Raw genomic sequence first — 9,224 nt, 5'->3', positions numbered from 1 at the left:
AGGGCTCTGCAGGGAACAGGGCTTGTACCTTTCCCTTTGGGGCCCTACAGTGGGCTGAGAGGTGCTTAGACTGTGAGCTCCCTACCTTCCAGTGCTTCCTGGTACTGCTTTTCCAGTGACTCCAGCAGAGTGGGGCAAACCCCAAAGTGGAGGGACATTGATCCAGCTTGGGAACTCTGTTGGTGACTTGGGACCAGCATTCTTCTCCCTGGCATGGTGAGGGATTGATCTCTGGGGACCAGGGGATAGGCCTGCAGGCCAGATCCTGTGCACACAGATCTCTATTGCATTGCCCAGGGACACAGAGGGGATATTTGTTAATTGGTCTACTGAGGTGTGTGTGCCTTCAGGGGCAGATCAGAGTGAGTCCTAGCTGTGGTATGCTCAAGGGGCACCCCTCTTCCCAAGGGAGGGCTAAGCTTCCAGCTAAGGCAGTGATCCTGGGAAGGTAATCCTCCAGCCTGCCTCACAGTCATGGAGGAGCTCAGCTGACTTGAGGTCCTGCCTGTAGGCAGAGGTGCAGAAGAAACCACAGAATATGGAAGGGTGGAAAGGAGCAAGGCCTGCTCCAGACTGCCAGAATGTGGGTCTCAGACAGCCCTACCCCTACATACAGACTTTCTGGTTGAGAGGGAGCACTTCAGCCCCTCCCTGTGGGCAGCTTTTCCCACAGCAGTGAATAAACTTTTGACCCCTGCTAAAAGCATTTGTGGAGCTTGCTGGCAGGCTCACCCAAACTCACTCCCCCACCTGCCCCTGCTGAGGTGGAGAATAAGGACACACCTGGAAGTCCCAGGGCCCCACCCAACACTGGAGGCACTAGAGTGCCTCTCCAGATGAAGGAGAGCTTGTTACAGGACCCAAAGACAACACTGCAGCTTGTACCTCCTGGCAAGTGCCATCTACTAACAGGGAGGTCAATTTGCACGTCTCTTTACAGCATTTACTGACTCATAATAAAGGGTGTGATTGAATCTCACCCCCAAACACCACCTACTGGCTCAGAGACTAAACTAGGTGTGTCATTATCTAAACAAAAGAAAATCCTAAGGTAAGAAGAAGTAGCTTCTCCAGATGGGAAGGAATCAGAGAAAGAACTCTGGAAGGATGAAAAATCAATCCAAAAGGACACCTCTAAAAGGGAACACCAGCTCTCTAGCAATAGATACCAAACAAAATCAGAACACCGACATGAGAGATGAAGAATTTAAAACATGGATTGTAAGAAAACTCAATGAAATTCAAAAGGAAATGGATACCCAACACAAACAAATCACAAAAAAATCCAGGACTTGGAAGAAAAATTCACTAAAGAAATTGAAATTTTAAAGAAAAAACAAACAGAACTCCTGAAAATGAAAAATTTATTCAAGGAATTACCAAACACAGTGGAAAGCCTCAAAAATAGGCTAGATCAGACAGAAGAAAGAATCTCAGGGATTAAAGACAATATCTTTCAATTAAACAAATCAGTCACAGAGATAGAGCAGAGAAATAAGAGAAAAGAACAAATAATGCAAGAAATGTGGAATTATGTGAGAAGGGCTAACATGAGAATCATAGGCATCCTTGAGGGTGAAGAAGAAAATACACAAGTGTTGCATAAACTATTTGAGGATATAGTGGAGGCAAATTTTCCTGGCCTCGCTAGATATCTAGAGAGCCAGCTGCAAGAAGCTCAGAGGTCTCCTGAGAGATTCATTGCAAATGGGAAGACACCATGACACATAGTCATCAGACTGGCCAAAATAAACATCAAAGAGTCCCTCCTACAAACAGTATGGCAAAATCAGCAGACAACCTACAAAGGAAAATCCATCAGACTAGCTGCAATCTTCTCAACTGAGACCTTACAAGCCAGAAGGGACTGGGACCCCATTCTCAGTTTTCTCAAACAGACTTATGCCCAGCCTAGAATTTTGTATCCTGCAAAACTAAGTTTCTTATATGAGGGAGAAATAAAGACTTTCTCAGACAAGCAAAGACTGAGAGAATTCATCAAGATAAGATTCGCCCTCCAAGAAGTATTCAGAACAGTGTTAAACATGGATCATCATAATAGACACTCACTGGAGTAAAATCATCCAGAAGCTAAAGATCAAAGGCCAGATACCACAATAGCTCAAGAGAGTAAACAAAACAACAAAGTTCAACCCAACAGTATGTACAGAAATCCACCATACTTATCAATTCTTTCAATAAATGTGAATGGCTTGAATTCCCCCTAAAGACAAGTAGGCTGGCCTAATGGACAAATATACACAAGCCTTGTATCTTCTGTCTTCAGAAAACACATCTAACCCCCAAAGATGCATTCACACTCAAGGTGAAGGGATAGGAAACAATGTGCCATGCAAACACAAACCAAAAGAAAGCTGGCATAGCAGTTCTGATTACAGATAACTTAGTCTTCAAATAAAAAAAAAAGCAATGAAAGACAAAGATGGTCATTATATAATGGTGAAGGGTACAATTCAACAAGAAGACATAACAATTATAAATATTTATACACCTAACTCAGCTGCACCCAGATTAATAAACCAACTCCTACTTGATCTAAACAAAATAATAAACAGCAGCAACAAAATAGCCTGAGACTTCAACACCCCTCTGACAGAACAGGACAGATCCTCCAAACAGAAAATAAGCAAAGAAACAATGGACTTAAACAGAACTCTAGAACAAATGGGACTGGCAGACATTTATAGAACATTCTACCCAAAAACCACTGAATATACACTTTTCTCAGCAGCTCATGGGACATTCTCTAAGATTGACCATATATAAGGCCACAAAACATGTCTCAAGAAATTTAAAAAATGGAAATTATACCATGTATCTTCTAAAACCACAGTGGAATAAAATTAGAAATCAACTCCAACAGAAACACTCATCTCTACACAAAGTCATGGAAACTAAACAACGTTCTGCTGAACAATTATTGGGTTAAGGAGGAAATCAATATGGAAATCAAAAGATTCTATCAACTAAATGATAAAGGAGACACAAGTCATCAAAATCTGTGGGACACAGGTAAAGCAGTCCTGAGAGGAAAATTTATATCCATAAATGCCTGCATCCAAAAGACAGAAAGATCACAAATCAACAATCTAATGATTCATCTCAAAGAACTGGAAAAGGATGAGCAAACCAGCCCCAAACCCAGCAGAAGAAAAGAAATAACCAAGATCAGAGCAGAACTAAATTAAATCAATAATAAAAAAACTATACAAAAGATTAATAAAATAAAAACTTGGTTCTTTAAAAAATGAACAAAATTGACACACGTCTTGCTAGATTAATGAGAAAAGAAAGGACTCTAATAAACTCCATTGGAATGGAAAAGGAGAAATTACAACTGATACCACAGAAATACAAAATATCATCTATGAATACTATAGAAACCTTTATGCACAAAAACTGGAAAATGTGCAGGAAATGGACAAATGCTTAGAAACACACAGCCTGCCTAGGCTCAATCAGGAAGAAATGGAATTCCTGAACAGACCAATATGAAGTACCAAAATTGAAGTAGCAATACAAAACAGTCCTTAAAAAAAAAACTATGGAGCAGATGGTTTCACACTCAAATTTTACCAGACTTACAAAGAAGACCTGGTGCCTATCCTGCAGAAATTATTCCACAACATTGTGAAAGAAGGAATCCTTCTCAACATGTTTTATGAAGCCAACATAACTCTGATACCAAAACCAGGAAAGGACTCACCAAAAAAGAAAACTACAGACCAATATCCCTTATGAATATAGGTGCAAAAATTCTCAGTAAAATCCTAACAAACTGAATTCAGGTGCATATCAAAAAAATAATCCATCATGACCAAGTGGGCTTCATCCCAGAGATGCAGGGATGGTTCAACATATGCAAATCTATAAATGTAATTCACCAGAAATATAGAAGTAAAAACAAAGACCATATGATCCTCTCAATAGATGCAGAAAAAGCATTTGACAATATTCAGTATCCTTTTATGATAAGAACACTTAACAAAATAGGCATAGACAGAATTTACCAAAAAATGATAAAAAGCCATATACGGCAAACTCACAACCAAGATTGTACTGAATGGGAAAAATTGAAAGCATTCCTGCTTAGAACTGGAACCAGAAAAGTTTGCCCTCTATCACCACTTCTATTCAACATAGTGCTGAAAGTTCTAGCCAGAGCAAGCAAACAAGACAAAGAAATCAAGGGCCTCCAAATGGGAGCAGAAGGGGCCAAATTATTGCTCTTTGCTGACAATATGATTTTATATCTAGAAAATGCCAAAGATTCTGTCATAAGACTACTGGAATTTATAAACAAATTCAGCAAACTCTCAGGTTACAAAATCAGTGTACACAAATCAGTGGCATTCATATACATCAACAATGGTCAAACTGAGAACCAAATCAAAGACTCAATACCTTTCACAATAGCAACAAAGAAAATAAAATACCTAGGAATATTTTTAACTAAGGAGGTGAAAAATCTCTATAGGGATAACTACTAAACACTGGGGAAAGAATTAGCAGAAGACATAAACAGATGGAAAACCATACTATATTCATGGATCAGCAGATTCAACATTGTTAAAATGTTTATACTACCCAAAGTGATCTACAGATTCAATGTAGTCCCTATTAAAATCCCAACATCAATTTTTGCAGATCTAGAAAAAATAATTCTATGCTTTGTTTGTAACCAGAGAAGAATCTTTATAGCAAAAGCAACCTTAAGCAAAATGAACAAATTGGGAGGCATCAATTTATCAGACTTCAAGCTATAGTACAAGGCTATAGTAACCAAAACAGCATGCTACTGGCACAAGAAGAGACATAGATCAATGGAACAGAACTGAGAACCCAGATACAAAACCATTCTCATATAGCAGCAAAAACATACACTGGGGAGAAGAATCCTTATTCAATAAATGATGCTGGGAAAATTAGATAACAACATGTGGAAGACTGAAACAGTATCTGCACCTCTTATGTCTAAGAAAAATCAACTCATGATGAATAACAAACTTAAAGCTAAGGTATGAAACTGTAAGAATTTAGAAGAAAATGTTGGAAAAACTCTTATAGATATTGGCCTAGGGAAAGAATTTATGAAGTAGACCCTAAAAGCAATCACAGCAACAACAAAAATTAAAAAATGGGACCTATCAAATTAAAAAGCTTCTACACAGCCAAGGAAACTATCATGAGAGCAATTAGACAGCCTACAGAATGGGAGAAAATATTTGCATGCTACACATCCAATAAAGGGCTGATAACTAAAATCTATATACAACTCAGGAAAATCACCAAGAAAAAATCAAACAACCCCACTAAAAAGTGGGGAATTGACATGACCAGAAACTTCAAAAGAAGACAGACTAATGGCCAATAAACATATGAAAAAATTCTCAACATCTCTAATCATTAGGGAAATGCAAATCAAAACCACAATAAGATATCACTTAACTCCAGTGAGAATGGCTTTTATCAAAAAGTGCCAAAACAACAAATGCTGGCATGGATGTTCAGAGATTGGAAAACTCTTAAACTGCTGGTGGGACTGCAAATTAGTACAACCCCTGTGGAAAGTAATTTGGAGATATTTCAAACAGCTAAACATAGAAATACCATTTGATCCAGGAATTCCACTACTAAGCATCTTCCCAAAGGAAAAAAAAGATATTCTATAATAAAGACATCTGCACTCGAATGTTTATGGCAGCACAATTCACAATTGCAAAGATGTGGAGACAACCCAAGTGTCCATCAATACATGAGTGGATTAATAAAATGTGGCATATGTATACCATGGAATACTACTCAACTACAAAAACCAATGTTGAACTAGCACCTCTTATATTATCCTGGATAGAACTTAAGCCCATCTTTCGAACTGAGGTAACAGAAGAGTAGAAAAAGAAGCACCACATGTCGTCATGATCCAATTGGTACTAGCTGATCAACACTAAGGTGCTCACATGGTAGTAATATTCAGTAGGTTCCAGTCCAGTGGGAGGGGGCTGGTGGTGGCGGGGAAACTCACAACAAATGAATGTGGAGCACACTGTATGGGGGAAGGGCTCTGATCTCAGTCAGTGCTTTTCTTCTGCTAGGTTTAGGATTTGTTTTCTCTTCCTTTTCCACTTCCTGAGGTGGTCTATTAGTTTGTTGATTTTTGAGCTTTCTGTCATTTGTATGTGAGCATTTAATGCTGTTAGTTTTCCTCTCAGGAATGCTTTTGCTATATCCTACAGATTTTGATATCTTTTGTCCCTGTTACCATTTAGTTCAAGGAATCTTTTCATTCCCATCTGGATCTCCTCCCTGACCCAGTAGTCATTCAGCAATAGATTATTTACTTCATGACTTTGTGAAGTAGTGAGTGTTTCTGTTGGAATTGATCTCTAATTGTATACCATTGTGGTCTGAGAATATACACGCTACATAATTTCTATTTTTTAAAATTTCGTGAGGTCTGATTTGTGGCCTAGGATGTGATCGATTTTGGAGAAAGTTCCATGAGCTGATGAGAAGAATGTATATTCAGCTTTATTTGGGTGGAATGTTCTATAGATGTCTGTTAGACCCATCTGTTCTGCAGCTCTGTTTAAGTCAATTGTTTCTTTGCTTATTTTTTGCTTTTAGGATCTGTCCAGTTCAGTCAGTGAGGTGTTGAAATCCCCAGCTATTATGGCATTACTATTTATCATGCTATTTAGATCAAGCAGGGTTTGCTTTATGTATCTGGGCACTCCTGTGTGAGGCGCATAAATATTAAGAATTATTAAGTCTTCTTGTTGGATTTTTACCTCCACCATTACACGGTGACCATCTTTGTCTTTACTTTTACAGTTTTAAAGTTTGTGTTGGCTGGGTACAGTGGCTGATGCCTGTAATCCTAGCACTCTGGGAGCCTCAGGTGAGAGGATTGTTTGAGCTCAGGAGTTCGAGACCAGCCTGAGCAAGAGCGAGACCCTGTCTCTACTAAAAAATAGAAAGAAATTATCTAGACAACTAAAAATAGATAGAAAAAATTATCCAGGCATTGTGGAGCATGCCTGTAGGCCCAGCTAATCAGGAGGCTGAGGCAGAAGGATTGCTTGAGCCCAGGAGTTTGAGGTTGCTGTGAGCTAGACTGATGCCACAGCACTCACTCTAGCCTGGGCAACAGAGTGAGACTCTGTCTCAAAAAAATAAATAAATAAATAAATAAAGCTTATGTTATCTGACATAAGAATAGCTACTGCAGTTTTCTTTTGGTTTCTTTCCATTTGCCTGGAAGTATGATTTTCAACCCTTGACATTGAGTTTGAAAGCATCTTTGTGGCTAAGATGTGTTTCCCGGAAACAGCAGATATTTGGCTTACAGCTTTTCATCTACTCACTCAGTCTATGTATCTTTAGTGGACAATTCAAGCCATTCACATTTATTGAGAGAATTGATATTTGGGATGGATTTCTGTTCACACTGATGGATAAATTCTTATTGTTTTGTTTGACCTCTTGAGCCACTGTGGAATCAAGTTTCTGGACTTTAGCTCTTGGGTGATTTTACTTTGGTGGGTGTCTATTGTGCTGTTCAGAGTATAATGCAGGTCTGAGTACTTCCTACAGGGCAGATCTAGTCTTCACAAATTCCATCAGGGATTGCTTGTTTGTGAGTCTTTATTTCTCCCTCATAGATGAATCTTAGTTTTAGTTTTGCTATATAAAGAATTCTAGGCTGGCCATTATTCTGTTTTAGAAGATTGAGGATGGGTCCCCACTTCCTTCTACCTGGTAACATTTCAGTTGAGAAGTCTGCAGTTAGTCTGATAGGTTTTCCTTTGTAGGTTGTCTGCTGTTTTCATCTTACTGTTTGAAGGATTGCCTCTTTTGTGTTTACTTTGGCCATCCTAATAACTAACTTTTCACATTAAGTCTCCCCAGAGTTCTGTGTGCTTCTTGTACCTGGACAGCTAGATTTCTGGCCAGGCCAGGTAAGTTTTCCTCCAATATTCCAAGATATAGATTTTGCAGCCCTTGTGTATTTTTGTCTTCTTTCTCTGAGATGCCTATATGCTTATGTTTTGTTTCTTTACATAATCCCACATTTCTTATGTTTTGTTCATCTCCCTTGCTTCTGCGTTCTTTTCATTCATCTGATTTGTTTAGCACATAGATATACCTTCAAGTTCTGAAATTCTCTCCTCTGTGTGATCCATCCTATTCTTAAGGCTTTCCACTGTGTTTTGTAGTTTCTTGAACGCCTCTTTCATTTTCAATATTTCTGTTTGGTTCTTTCATAATATTTCAATTTCTTTAGAGAATTTTTCATACATTTCCTGTATTGTGCTTGGGGTTTCTTTGTGTTATTTTCTCTTCAATTCTATTGAGTTTTCTTACAATCCATATTCAGAATTCTTCCTCTGTCATTTTAGTCATGTTGTTTAAGTTGGCATCCTTTTTTGAGGACCTAATGATTTCTTTTGGGGATGACTTTTCTCTTGATATTTAACATATCCTGCATTCTTTGGCTGATTCTTCCTCATCAGGCTACTTGGTTGAGAACTGGGGGTGCTAGGACTGGTTTATTGCCCTATCTCCAAGTCCCCAAAGGTCATTCTTTGACAGTGCTGGGGAGAGGCACATTGGTCCTGTATTGCCTTAGGGATATTTTAGCACGTTGGGTTATCCTGTGACCTGTGCCCTTCACCTCTTGCCAATGGAGACTAGTGAGTTTGGTGCCCCAAATTAAGCTCCCAGCTGGTGGATTGCACTTGTAGGTATGATTCCACTGCCCTATGGAGATGCAAGCGTGAGATAGAAGGCACTGTGTTGAGATATGGCATTACCCTCTCTGTCATTTATTGTAGTTTGCATGGAGAAGCCACTTATTGGGATAATATGATGTCTCTGTGATAGGCTCTGGTCCCCTGGCTGGGGTATACAAATGCCTAGATCTTTGGAAGTGACCTTGTCGCTTCTATGGGTTACTTGGACCCTATTTCCCCTTAGGTGGGTGTGATAGATAGATCTCAGCTGGTGCCTGTAAGCAAGATAGATCTCAGCTGGTGCCTGTAAGCCTGGGTGTGTGTGCTTCTATAGTTTCTTAATGTGCCACTAGGGGGAGCCTCTGATATGTTATTCAGGGCTCTTTCACAACACTTGGAAGGCTGCTTATGATGGGAGGGGTCAATTTGCAATTGCTGAGTTCTCTGGCCAGGTTTTTCCTTCCCTGT

This window comes from Eulemur rufifrons, chromosome 5 (genome assembly GCF_041146395.1).
Source record: "Eulemur rufifrons isolate Redbay chromosome 5, OSU_ERuf_1, whole genome shotgun sequence".
NCBI classification, from domain to species: domain Eukaryota; kingdom Metazoa; phylum Chordata; class Mammalia; order Primates; family Lemuridae; genus Eulemur; species Eulemur rufifrons.
The sequence above is the reverse complement of the archived record's forward strand: the minus strand, read 5'-3'. Positions refer to the sequence as shown.